At 38.4% G+C, this 15,075-nt stretch overlaps 1 long non-coding RNA gene across 1 annotated transcript in view; it reads right to left on the minus strand.

Moving 5' to 3' along the window:
* LOC128247817 (uncharacterized) overlaps positions 1–15,075 on the minus strand; it is a 52,585-nt gene that overhangs the window by 8,575 nt on the left and 28,935 nt on the right. The window lies entirely within an intron of this gene.

A 15,075-nucleotide genomic window follows, 5' to 3' on the forward strand; every position in this document is an offset into this window, starting at 1 on the left:
ACACACACACACACACACATATATATATATATATATATATATATACTACCAACTAATACAAAACACACAGCTATTGTATCTGGGTCATTGACTTCTTTTATTTGTACCTATTATTTTCATATATGCACCGGGATATGTAACTACTGACAATAGAAGATTATAGAAACGTAAAAGCATGGTTATGTTGATGGTTTTCTAAGAAAGAACAAAGAAAATTCATTCGCGATTAACGTTGAAGACTTCTAAAACATTCTAAAGGTTATCCATTGACTTTCCTGAAATGAACATACGCAAACCATTGCACGGAGGCACATGGTATACATACACACATAGACAAAGGATAATGATGTACAAACACTGGTGTATTATAGAGACATGCACATCCATTACATGAGTTGGTGTATATTTACACATACACCCAAATATAACTAAGCATGTAACGTACATTAACTAATTCACATCTTCAAAAGTCTCTCGAACTATCTTCACTGAAACAAAGAGACATTGAATTTTGCGAAGAACACAAATGAATCTCAAAGGAAAACATGATTGTTTGCATACATACATACATACATACATACATACATACATGATGGCTGCCCCCTCGTTATCGAGTATGGCCATTGCACGAAGCTTAACTTATCGGTGCTGTGATCGAATGTGACTTTTTAGCCCAGCCAAAGATCTACAATGTTTTGCACATACGTTGTATGTTTTATAACTCCGACATAAAACCTACATACATACATACATACATACATACATACACCATGTTAGTCTGTCGGAGCGACATAGGTCAGCTAGTCAACCTTAAGGCTGACTGATGACTTGCACGGTGACTTTGTTTTAAATGAAGACGACTGAGGATGGGGACGGATGCTGCAAATGATCAAGATCTCTTAATTGCATTATCTCGCTCTCTGCACTCCACGAAGCGTTGCTGAAGCCATCTTCCCCTCCGTTGAACCATGGATCTTTCTTCCGCCGAGTCCGCCGGATCCAGTCTTACATTCATACATACATTCATACTTACATACATACGTACATACATACATACATACACGTGTCCAAGAATAAAGCCAGAGATTAAAAGGGATTAGTGAGTACTATAGCAAGTAATGGAGGGTAATGTATAAGTGAAATGGAAGAGACATTATTAGGATTGGTGGCCATGTTTGTTTAAAACAGTTGGACATACACGCATGAAGTGTGTTTTTGCGGGGAGGTATGCCACACGACCACATCTCTATGTGTACACGCACATGCAAGCGAACTCACCCCTAGATAATACAGTTCTATATTTAAGAGATTCTATATTTAAGAGATGAGGAATTATGTACATTATTTACATTATTTACACTTGACGGATATTTGTCCTCATCTTGTTTGTTGTTAACACAACGTTTCGGCTGATATACCCTCCAGCCTTCATCAGGTGTCTTGGGGAAATTTCGAACCTGGGTTCTCATTCCTAAGATATTTTTCGATCTTGTTATTATTATTATTATTATTATTATTATTATTATTATTATTATTATTATTATTATTATTATTATTATTATTATTCAGGTCACTGCCTGGAAAACTCATTTAAATAAAAGGGTTGGGAACCATTTTGGGGAACTACTGTGAAAAGGTTGGGAACCATTGATTTATAGTTTTATCTATTTCGTATTACAAAACGAATTATTAAACATGTGTGTGTGTGTGTGTGTGTGTGTGTGTGTGTGTGTGTGTGTGTCCGGAAATAACGTCGCAAAAATAATGTGGAAAACATTGTGAGATATTTAGTTTGATGAGAGCAGCTAACAGAACTGTTCTTGTGCTGAGGAAAGAATTTTCAAATAACCTTTCCAGCTCTGTTCCAGCTTTATTCCATCTAAGATTACACAAACATTTTTTCCTTTGTTTATGATCCCCATTTATTCCAATGTTTTGCCATTTCTTCCAAATGAATGCTTAATTCCTGGAAGACATTGAAACATAATACTTGCGGATGCACACATATACATACATGCACTCACTCTCTCTCACACACACATGCATACACACACGCTCATACAGACACACAGGCACATTCATTTTTTTTTCTACTCTTACTATTTGATTTGTTTAACCAATTAATTGCTGTAAAACATTCCAGAGTAATCTGGTCGTATTTAATTGGACTGTATTGTTTAATTAATTATAGCAATTAGCTAATTGGTGTGTGACCTACTTAGCTATACTACTGAACCAGTCAACACAGGACTTGCATATAGTTTGACCAGTCAAAGAAGGATATTTCACAGCAGAATCTTGGATATATATATCGTCTGCCTTTAATGTAATGATCGTTGTACTAATTCAAGGGTGTTGAAAGGAATCTTGGCTTTGGCTCAACTTTCAGTATTAAATATTTGAAAAGATCTTCTTCCACAAATAAGAATATTGGTCAACTGAGTTGGTTTTATTCTTTTAGTTCACGGGCAGGTTTGAATGTAGAAATGGAAGCTAGTGCATTACTTTTGCTTATTCAATGTACCTTGTGTCTTTAGTGAGACATTTTGTCATCATATAGGACTCAACAAACGTACAAGATAATCCCTACGTTGAGAAAACTTCTGCAAAAGTAAACAACCAACTCTCACTTAATTCACAACCTTTCTCTTTGATCAAAGTCAGTCCTCTGAGCAGCATTTCTTCCGGCTCTTTGCGTCCTGACTTCAAATTCCGCCGAAGTTGACTTGGCCTTTTATTCATTGGTGGTTGATAAATTAAGCATCAGTTAAGCACTGGGTTCGATGTAATCGACTCCACTCTCACCTAACAACTGCCGGCCTTGTGCCAAAATTAGAAGAAAAATAAGATTAACTGCATGTTAGCCGTAACCACAACAACAAAGATAATAATGACAGTATCAACAACAATAATAGAGGTAATACATATCCCTACTTAAAAGTGGATGTCATGTTAGAAAACAGCATACTGCTATAGTCACTATGATATTGGCTTTTAGTGCATATAAGCACTTTTGTTTACATCGCTAGCTGGAGACAACTCCCCGCCATCGTCACCGCCAAGACTTCCAGATCACGTAATTTCAGCCTTCCTGGCCTTGTCAATGGTAGACGCTCGGACGCTAGAGATAGTAGCGACATATCTGCTAGCAATATACGTTGAATCATTGAGACTTCGAAATGTAAATATGTACTCTCTCTTTTACTCTTTTATTTGTTTCAGTCATTTGACTCTGGCCATGCTGGAGTACCGCCTTTAGTCGAGCAAATCGACCCCAGGACTTATTCTTTGTAAGCCCAGTACTTATTCTATCGGTCTCTTTTGCCAAACCGGTAAGTTACGGGGGCGTAAACACACCAGCATCGGTTGTCAAGCGATGTTGAGGGGACAAACACAGACATACAAACATACACACACACACACACACACACACATATATATATATATATACGACGAGCTTCTTTCAGTTTCTGTCTGCCAAATCCACTCACAAGGTCGGCCCGAGGCTATAGTAGAAGAAACTTGCTCAAGGTGCCACGCAGTGGGAGTGAACCCGGAACCATGCGGTTAGTAAGCAAGCTACTTACCACACAGCCACTCCTACGCCTACAAAACCGAATATATACTATCTATACTTATAATATTCGGTAATAGTTGGGAAGTACTGTAGTAAGTAGTCACTGGTAGCAAGCTGGTACTCGGAACAAAATTACTTAGGCCTGATATTATGTGTACGTACATTAAAAATATGGTGGAGGGGGTCGCTGAATCGTAGCAAAAGGCTGCTGAAAAGTATTAGTAAAAAAAGAAAAAAAGAGAATGATGGCTATAAAAAATAGTTCTATGGGTGTACATTTGACACTTGGAGAATCCGTCTTCATTTAATGCATCTAAATTAGTTTAGTCTAGCTTAAACTATTGGTAAAGGTATATATCTGTATTTGAACTCAGCATGTAAAAACGGACGAAATGCCGCTAAGTATTTTGCCCGGCGTGCTAACGACAGAGCCAGCTCGCCGCCTTTTTCGTTCCACTAATATTAATAGAAGTGAGTATACCCCGTTGCAGTACCAATATATAGCTAGGTGACTAGACCAGAGCTTGTTGAATACTTTGATCATAAAAACACAACGCAGCTCCGACAAGGATAGAAATCATTGACCGGACCAACTTCGACTGTCAAATGAATGGAAAACAATAAATCATGATATTCTGACGACTCTTTAATATTCTAACTATAAAATGTTTATGAGAGCACGATAAAGATAAGTTGTATGAGAAGTGGAGTGGGGGAGATAAGTATCAGAAGAAGGAGGCCATCGTATAGTACTAGAGCATGATAAAAAGATAAAAATTACAGATATGTTGTGTCTATTAGAAAAGAAAACAAGAGGGAGGAGGGCGGGGGCGAACAACGAATTGTAAGAAAGACTCCTGTATCGAGGTCAGGAGAAGTAGTAAACTGTTGATATAGTGAAAAACAGCGCAGAAGAAAATAACGTCTTTAAAATACAGGTGTGAACTATACTGGTAGGAATATATGCAAACAAGGGGAATATAACATACATACACGCATACACACACAGTAGATATATAAAGCAAAGCCAATATGCATATCCAATGAAATAAAGCGTCTCATGGTGTCACACTATTAAAGAAAGAAACCTACCGTAGAATAATACCCTAATATGTTCGAGTGTCTGAGAAAATGTAATTATTACTTTGCATGTGAACCATAGTTTCATTTGAATGAACCCGGGAATTTGTGCTTTTCTTCTTTTTTTTTCTTTGTAATTTAAAAACGAATTTTTTTCCAACCGCAACCAACATCTTGAAAATGTCTTTCCCAGTTTATTCATTCATGTCATTTTTCCATGCTTTAGCGGTGTATATTGAATACTTCTAACTGTTGGCTGACACTAAGTCGCTATCGCTATTTCATCTTACGGTGACTAATGTCCTTAAGAGCCAGTCGTCAACCACGAACGAGTATGGCTAAGTAACATACATCATGCTTACGCTTCTTATTGTAAATGCTTTTGTAGTCATAAACAGACATAGACACTCTCTCTACTCTCCCACCCTCTGACCTAGAGGCATGCCCCACTGGAGAGAGAGGGAGAGGGAGAGGAAGAGAGAAAGAGCGCTGTACCAACACTCATCTTTTTTTCTTCAATTTTAGCTGAGTATACTGGAGCAACGGGAAATGAAATGTTTTGCACTAGGACACAACGCGTTGCTTGATCCGGCAGTTGAACTCACGACAACTTGATCGGGAACCGAACACTCAAGCCACCAGATCACGCGCCTTTACACCTATCCATAAAAACGGAATATTATTGCACCTCTTAGATTTTAACGTTACTGATACCTATAAAAGCGAATTGATTGGTATCAGAACGACACCAATATCAAATTCTTCCCAAAATCTTCTTTCCCTTTTACACATAGCCAACGGAATTGCAAATCCGATCCTTCGGATTTTATTTCGCAAATTTGATTGCAGACCAACAACTTGAGTAATTACACTCACGTTTTTTTCTGAGGGGCAAGTTTCTATCTAGAAGTTGTACAGAGAGGAACACAACTTTAGCAATATCATATAAACACATTGTTCTGGATAAATAAAAGTAGTTCGGAAAAGCGTGCTGTTTTAATGCATTGCATGTAAAAAGGGCCCTGTATAATTGACGAGTGAGCAAAAATCATCCGGTGAGTAAAGCTTAGACGGGGTAATGGAATAGTCAGACCGAACAGTCGTTAGAGTAGCAACTATGACGGACCCTCTGTACGTTGGCTTGATTTGCTAGAAAACAACCGTCAATTCGCTCTCAAATAATACCCCAACGTTTTAAATGAAAGACATTTTTCTTTATTGGTTCAGTCTGGAATAAGGTGCTGTGTCCATAGTATTCAGAGACTTCAGAGATCAATGAGGTGGCTTGGGTTAATCTTCCCTTTGAACAGTTGTAAGCTGACGGGTACAGGAAAACATTGGCAACAAGGGAAATGCAGCTAATTGGCATTTGGAGACAGAAACACCGAAGAAAGACCGAGTGAAATGTATAGGGTTAGTTTACACGATGTAGGTGGTCAAAAAAAGGGAAGTAGAGTAAGCAGATTGTGCTTGGATAAAGGTGCACGAAAATTGCAGCTCCGAGGGCAATAAGCCATTGTTGCAGAGTGAGCAGCATTTGGAGTGATCTCGTCTGTGGGCCAAGGGAGAGTGTTTGAATTTAGAGAGAGAAGGGAGGATTTAGACCAATCGTCTGCGTTGTTTTTTGTGGGATGCAGTCTAAGATGGCTGCATGTGCAGCAGCGGTATCACCCTAAATGAGGGAGCAACACTCAAGTGTGGGCATCATTTGAGCTTTTTAAAGGCTTTATAGTCGTAACTGCATTACGTTCTGGTCGTGAAAAGGAAGATCAGTCTTCGCGGAGCAGCCTTTGCAATGAAGTCGTTTGGAAAAAGATGTCCTTATTAATGATGAAGCCGAGAATATACAAAAAGTACATGACAGTGACAACTGCAATGTCTTTGAAACAAAAGCTGCATAATCAAGTTTGACCTGGGGTTAAATAACAACCAGCAACCATCAAATAGCTTGACCCTATTTCATTAAGTGTTGCATGATAATATTCGGCTTTTCAGTTATGATAAAACACATGTTAAGTTATCAGCCGTGGTGTTTGAATGAAGTACAAGCTGTTGAGATTTTTTATATTTTTGTTTACTTATTATTATTATGTTTTTGTTTTTTCGTGAACGAGCTGCTATGTTTAGTGAGATTATTTTCGTTTAGAAGTTGTTTTGCTTTCTTTCTTTTTTCTTTTTTTTTCTTCTTCCCAGATCTTGTTTCAACAGATTTCATATTTAAATAAATATTTATTTAATTTATATGAGCTGTAACTCTTCTTGTGCTGGCAAGATTGTGATCGTGGTAGTAGTGAAGGAAGAAGATTTGATTGTTTTTCTTTTTTATCCAAAATGATTCCGGAAAAGGGTAGGTTTTTTTCAACGACATTTAAGTCATTCCTCGTGTCACCATTTTATACATTTTCGGCTTTCCCTACCCCAGTCAGCGTTGGATGCACTGAAGGACTTGACAAGCTTGGGCATAAAGTATTATTGTTAGTCCATATTACTCCGTAAGAAGCATAGGGACGGTTCCTTGGTTTCACTTGTGCCTATTCCTCTCTGAACAAGACGCCGGTCCGTCGCAGGATTACTCATTTTTACATGCTGAGTGGACTGGAGCAACGTAAAATGAAATGTTTTGCTCAAGAACACAACACGTCACCCAGTCCAGGAATCGAAACCACAATCTTACGTTCATGAGTCCAGCTACCTAACCACTAACTCCAGCGTCTCTACCATAGGGTGTTATGATGACTGCGAAACCTGACAGTGGTTGGGTGAAGAGGACAGATTATAGGTGCCAGAAAAGTGGAGAAACGAACGAGTGAGACGGCAGTGCTTGAAAGTGGGTGGTTCGAGGTAAACAAGCGCCGAGAATGAAAGACCATGCAGTTGTAGAAAAAGGAGAGTGAAAAGACAGTGTATGACGTTTGCAGATACCATTGCTTTGCTGAATGACTAGAACGTGATACCTGGTATTACGAGTGAACCCGCAATCTTAAGATCATAGACTATACACCCAAAAAATTAGGACATGCGCCTTTATTATGCTGCACATTGGTTGGCACTCCGTCGGTTACGACGACGAGGGTTCCAGTTGATCCGATCAACTGAACAGCCTGCTCGTGAAATTAACGTGCAAGTAGCTGAGCACTCCACAGACACGTGTGCCCTTAACGTAGTTCTCGGGGATATTCAGCGTGACACAGTGTGACAAGGCTGGCCCTTTGAAATACAGGCACAACAGAAACAGGAAGAAAGAGTGAGAGAAAGTTGTAGTGAAAGAGTACAGCAGGGTTCACCACCATCCCCTGCCGGAGCCTCGTGGAATTTTAGGTGTTTTCGTTCAATAAACACTCACAACGCCCGGTCTGGGAATCGAAACCACGATCTTATGACCGTGAGTCCGCTGCCCTAACCGCCATTGTGCCTCCACAACATCTAGCATCCATACATGTATATACATATGTGTTTCTGTCTGTGAATATATATGTATGTATGTATGTATGTATGTATGTATGCATGTATGTATGTATGTATGTATGTATGTATGTATGTATGTATGTATGTATGTATGGCATCTTGGGCAAGTGTCTTCTACTATAGCCTCGGGCCGACCAAAGCCTTGTGAGTGGATTTGGTACACGGAAACTGAAAGGAGCCCATCATGTGTGTGTGTGAGTGTTTGTCCCCTACCATCTCTTGACACCCACGTTTGTGTGTTTACGTTCCTGTAACTTAGCGGTTCGACAATAGAGACCGATAGAATAAGTACTAGGCTTGCAAAGATTAAGCCTTGGGGTTGACTTGTTCGACTAAAGACGATGCTCCAGCATGACTGCAATCAAATGATTGAAACAAGTAAACGAATAAAAAAGAATACATATAGTCAGACAGACAGACAGACAGACAGATAGATAGGTAGATAGATAGATATCATCTCCCTTTCTTTCAACCTCTCCTTTCAAACTTTTTTCTAATCATTCGCCATACTTGACCGCTGAAATCTACAAGTTCTTTTTCATTTTCTCTCTGTTTATTTTCTCTTATTCCTTTTCCTTTTCTCGAGTGACAAACTTCATACACCTATCTTCGTCTTTTGCTTTTTTTCCATTTCAACTATACATATATATATATATATGATACATGATATATGTGCATTCGTGCATTCTTGGTAACTGTCAACTCGTAGACACGCGCATACATATTCGTCGACGAGTATGAAGGCGCGTGGCCTAGTGGTTAGGGTGTTGTACTCACGCTCACGAGATTGTAGTTTCGATTCCAAGACTGGTTGTGCATTGTGTTCTTGAGCAAAACGCTTTGTTTCACATTGCTCCAGTCCACTCAACTATAAATAAGTAACCTTGTGACAGATTGGCGTACAACGGTGAAATCGTGACTCAGGAAAACCACTCAAACGGGGCGGGGGGGGGGTCTCACGTGCCACGATTTGTATTCAGCGATCGCAAGGATAAATAGTACAAACCGTATTGTGAATCCCCGATTTGTCGGTATTGGTTATTCAACCACGTCGAAGGTCTTCCCCATGACCATCACTGATAAATTATCTTATCCTTGATATTAATGACAACGCCTATCAACAGCGATCGTGCTGAAATTTGAAGTCAATAACACCTTGCACAACAGAGATAAGACATACAAAGCCAAGTAGTCTAGAACAGGGATTTTCAAACTTTTTGACTTGCGGGCCCCTTTATATTTCAGGCTTTACCTTAGGGACCCCCTTATAAACGCTTATGAAATTTATACATAAATATTTGCTTAAAATAACATAAATATTTGCTTAAAATAACATATATTTTTACATTTATTTATTTAACAGTATTTAACAAATAGGTTTATTGTCAATTAAAAGATTTCGATCAAAAAACATATATAAAATCAAATTGCCCATAAAAAGTATTTGCTGTCCACGGACCCCCTATCTTGTCCTTGCGGACCCCTGTGGTCCGCGGACCACAATTTGAAAACCCTTGGGCTAGAAGACGGGTGTTCTTTCGAAATTTTCTACTCCAAGAGAAATCTCTAAACAAAGTCCTAGGATGGAGGGGGGATCACTCAATCCTAACTGTTGGGTGGCTTTTCACTGTGCTGAGTTCATCTGCCCTTTGGCAGGTTTTATTTTTCGTCCTTCAGGTGTCCAACGAAAGTTATCCAGGCTTTGTAGTGTTGCCCGTTTAATCGCCTACGGTGCTATCATGCTAATGGTTATATTGTGATACATGTTACCAGTAGTACTAAGAGTGACTTGACATACATACATGCATGCATACATACAAATTTACACAGACACCTACATACTTACAAACATACATACATATGTTCATACTTACATATTTACTTGTGTATATGTGTGTGTGTGTATTCATGTGTGTGTGTATTCATGTGTGTGTGTATTCATGTGTGTGTGTATTCATGTGTGTGTGTATGCATGTGTGTGTGTATTCATGTGTGTGTGTGTGTGTGTGTGTGTGTGTGTGTCTGTGTATCCAAGCCTGAAGAAGGTGAACGAGGATCCGCTGGTACAACGTTGTGGATCCCGGAGAGCCGAGAAGAGGCTCATGGATATCTGATGGAGCTCTCCCTCTCTCAAAAACAAGCAAAAAATACATTATAACCTCCTTAAATTTCCAGCGGAGTTCCCTTAGAATAGGATCGAAAGCACTTTCGTTTCACTTACCAGTGTATCCAAAGGAGATCACATGTTTAACCTCTTCTTAATTAAACACAATTTATTTACAGTTGTTTCATAGCTCATTTTGTTAGTTGAAAACTGTATAATTAATACCTTGTGGTATTTAATTCAATCTTTCTGTATCTTCGCTTCAATCTATGTGGTGCTGGTAGTGGTTGGTAAAGAAATCATTCGACCGGTGGCGATAGCACTCGCCTGACTGAATAGTGACGTCATGTTTCAGTACAAATCAATAAATAGCTGACGATTTCATCAACAATTAACCGCTTCAAACTGTATAAGTAATACCTTGTGGCATTTAATTTTTTTCCCCTACGTCTTCACTTCAATTTATGTAGTGACGGTGGTGAAGGATGAGAGAGAGACCCTTCGATCGACAGTGATAGCACTCCCTTGAAGATGTTGCGATATTGCGTGTCATTACAAGAAATCAATTAAAAAAAAAAAAGCAGACGATCACCGCGGCCATTACTACTCAAACTTTTAAGTTGTAAACAAGAAGGGGATGAAATAAAAAGAAAGTAAGACAAGGTTATCATTATATAATATAACAACACTGCAACGCCGTGTTAAGCAATTAGGCTGAATTCGCGTGGTTCGTTCGTTCGTTCGCTTACATAGTGTTATCTTCGACGTATTCCACTTCCCAAATTTTATGTTGAGAGTCTGTTATAAATTAACGAATATATAAAACCGACTCCAGGGGTGTTTTTTGGTTGGGTGGGGGCTCGTTTTCTAGGTCATTTTTTTCTTTTCATTGAATAGCTTATACTTTTTCTACACTAATGATAAACATGATATACTGTTATCTAAACATATGGTATTTATTCAATAAAATGATGTGTAAGTTTGCTTTATTAAGATGTTAGGCATATTTCTAGTACCTATAATGATATATGCACAAACACGCGTGCACACACACACACATAGACACACACACATACACACACACACACACATACACACACACACATCATATATAAACATACACAGACAAATGAACACGCAAACACGCATCCACTAAGAGTGCATGTGTTTGTGTATGCACTAACACACATGAGCGCGCGCGTTTGTGTACACACATACACACATTTAATGTTGTTTTTCAAGTGTATATCTATGTGTGTGTTTATACAGGCACACACATAAATATTTATGCAAACGTCTATAAATACATAGATACACATACATACATACATACATACATACAAACATTCATAAATATATACATACACTCCAACACAAACACTCACGCACACACACACATACAGACGCGCACTTGTTTACGTACATACATACATACATACATAAACAGTCCGCCGCAGCAATTAAGAAAGATACTACATAAATACTAAACGTTGAGAAAACTGACTGACAAACACTCTGCAAAAGCAGATTATCTCTGAAAAGGATTGATGGTGGGGTGGTGGGGGAGGTGGAGAGATATTACGTACTGAGATCTATTGTGTGTTGGTAGCTCTAGATAAGACATTTCAATATGTGTAGCGGTGGTCGGGTATGGAGCGAGAGGAGTGGGACTGAGGTAAAACTTGTTGAGTAAAGAGCAGCAATGTAGGTTGTGGGCTTTTTTTTTTATTGTTTCTGTTGTTGCTGTTTGTTTATTTTGTTTTTCGTAAATTGCTAATTGAGATTTATGCTGCACATAGATCAATCATAACAGAATATATAAAGTTGATTTCGAGCGCAACAATCTTTGTACCTTATACTCTCTAGACGTGGGCTACGGAATAGTAGAAAGCATTGTGTCTAAAAACCATCGAAATTCGGCAGCAAGAATAACAACATAGCGAAACCTTTGTCAACCCTGAGTCAAGCAAAATTGTTTGTCATGAGCTCCAAAAAGTTGGACCCATAGAACTTGTGTCCTCCACCAACTGATAAAAGGGTGAAAATGGTGTGTAGACTATCCGAAGTGTCGATGGCTCAATGGAACAACGTCTTCTCTGATGAATCATCAATCACCCTTTGTTCCACTTTGGGGCGAGTTTATGTCTGGGGACAGCTGAAAGAGGCCTTCAACCCTCTCTGTGTGGCTCCTACCAAGAAACATGGAGGTGGCTCGGTGATGAGTTGGGCAGCGATATCACAGAATTTAGTTGTGCTACATGGTACAGTTAATGCCAAGGATTATCTGAGCAATGGCTGATCTTGCTCCTGTCGAACAAACATTGTTCCCTAGTGGTAGCACGATTTTCCAGGACAATAATGCGCCTATTCACACGGCTGTTATTCAAAATTGGTATGAAGAGCACGAAATTGAAGTAGACCTCTTGAATTGCAACCACTACCACCACCAAATCACTGGATCTCACTTTAATCGAACATTTATGAAGCATTTTGAAGAAGCACGTGCGAAGACTCTTCCGCTATCATCGCTGAAAGACCTAAAGCAGGCACCCCTAATAACCGCTCAGAACCTGTGTAAGTCAATTCCTCAACATATTAAAGCTATGGTTGATGCCTAAGGTGAACTAGCTCCGTATTAAAATAATAAACTTTCCTTTAACAAGGTGTTTTCATTATTTTGTCTATCTGTATGTATATTCAAGCACACGCACACATGTACATGTATGTGCATATGCGTTTGTGTATTCACATATATTCATCTGGGGAAGAAGAACCGAGTGGTGGGTACTGTTGAACAAGGATAGACACATGTCTCATTTCACGAGCGATTTACAGGTTTCTGAACACTCTACTAGTGTTTAATGTTCCTGAAGTATCTAGGCTAATGGTTAGTGTAACCTGTATGCCATGACACTTTTATGTGCCAACAAATTATGCAATTTTGTCACGAGGTCAGAAAGTTTTACATTTTTCTTTTTTTCATATTTGCAGATTAAAATTATTGCCTATTTTTATCGTATATGCGAGCTCTCACACGCGAGTTCGAACACAGCTTTTTAATGGCCCAGCTAAACGATACTTAAAATTTGTTTTATAGTATATCTATCTATTTGTGTTGTCGTCTTTAGTGAAGCAAAAGTATGTCACCATCCTGAAAGTTCTAATCTAGTTTGTTTGGCGGTTGATGCTATTGATTTGAAGGTTAAGTGTAATGTAATCAATGTATGCGTTTGTGTGGGTAGTAGTAGTAGTAGTAGTAGTAGTAGTATTAGTAGTAGTAGTAGTAGCAGCAGCAGCAGCAGCAGCAGCAGCAGCAGTAGTAGTAGTAGTAGTAGTAGTAGTAGTAACTGAAAATATAAAAAATGTTTAGAGGAAGGAGACGTAAGTTACACCCATAGTCCTGGGCAGAATCCCATTGATGTGTTGGTAGGCTGTAATTTGAGGGATGTTTCATGGCTATTTCTAACAAGACGAGCAATGGTAGGGAACCTTTTTTAGAACCAGTCTAAATTGCAAATGCAATTAAATAATTGCATAAAAACTTATAGATCTGCATCTGTACTGAGAATAATAAATCTTTATCTACGTCATAAGAATTCAGAAACTTCGAGAGACTTAAAATAATTCGTTTTTAACGGCAGAAGTTGAAATATATAAAGCTATATATAATAACCTGTAAGTATTCCGTTAAAAACACTTTGAATAGAAAAAAAACTAGAAGGCTTTAATTTTACAAACTCACAGAAATGTTAAATTAAATTACGTTTTGATCGTAATGCTTTAACTGTTTTTGCTTTTGTTTTTTTTTATGTAGATATTTAGAGATTTTGGCAGCGAGCGGTTACAAATTTAAATGCAGGCAAATATTTTCGTCCGTGGAAGATGAATTACTCGACAAAGATGCAGTGACTCTCTTTGGTTCATGTCTATTCTTGGTAAATGTGTACCTGTGGAAATGAAACAGGTGGGTTGATGGGGATTGAAGAGGAGATATTGGAAAATTTGCGTGCGTGTTTGTGCGTGCATTTGTGTGTTGTATGCGAATGGTGGAGGGTGACTGAAAGCATGTCTGACAGCTTATATGTGGTTAATTTATCTGCATATGTGGTTAATTTAGACATTTTGTTGAAAAGTGGTGTTTAAGAAAATTCTAAAATGTTATTAGGGATATCTTGGCAAGGAACCAGAAGGTCTAACCACAAGTTATTTACGAAATGAGAGAATTTGCATGTCAGGATGGTTAAATTCCTCCGGTTGATGAGGTAGACAGTTTTCATGCGTGGCTACGAATGTGAACCTGTACAGAGACGTTGGCACTTGTTATGTGGAAGGGTGTGACCAAAACAGGAAATTGATAATCCCTTTAGATCAGTGGTTCTCAACCCTTTTTTTCTCCCTATGGACCCCTTTGATTCCTATTTTATTCTACTGGAACCCTCAAAGCCATTCGAAATTTAAAAAGATCTTATTATATTTATATAATGAAATATTATTAGGAGTTATATAAAAAATTTGTTACAATATTTTGTGTACTGTAGAAGTTGTTGTTGTTGGCACTCCGTCGCTTACGACGTCGAGGGTTCCAGTTGATCCGATCAACGGAACAGCCTGCTCGTGCAAGTGGCTGAGCACTCCACAGACACGTGTACCCTTAACTGATATACCCTCCAGCCTTCACCAGGCGTCTTGGAGAAATTTTGAACCAGGGTTCTCATTCCTAAGGTATATTTCGATGTTATCATTATTATTGTTGTTGTTGTTGTTGTTGTTGTTAATATCATTATTATTATTATTATTATTATTATTATTATTATTATTATTATTATTATTATTATTATTATTCAGGTCA

The sequence above is a fragment of the Octopus bimaculoides genome, chromosome 5 (genome assembly GCF_001194135.2).
Source record: "Octopus bimaculoides isolate UCB-OBI-ISO-001 chromosome 5, ASM119413v2, whole genome shotgun sequence".
Taxonomy (NCBI): domain Eukaryota; kingdom Metazoa; phylum Mollusca; class Cephalopoda; order Octopoda; family Octopodidae; genus Octopus; species Octopus bimaculoides.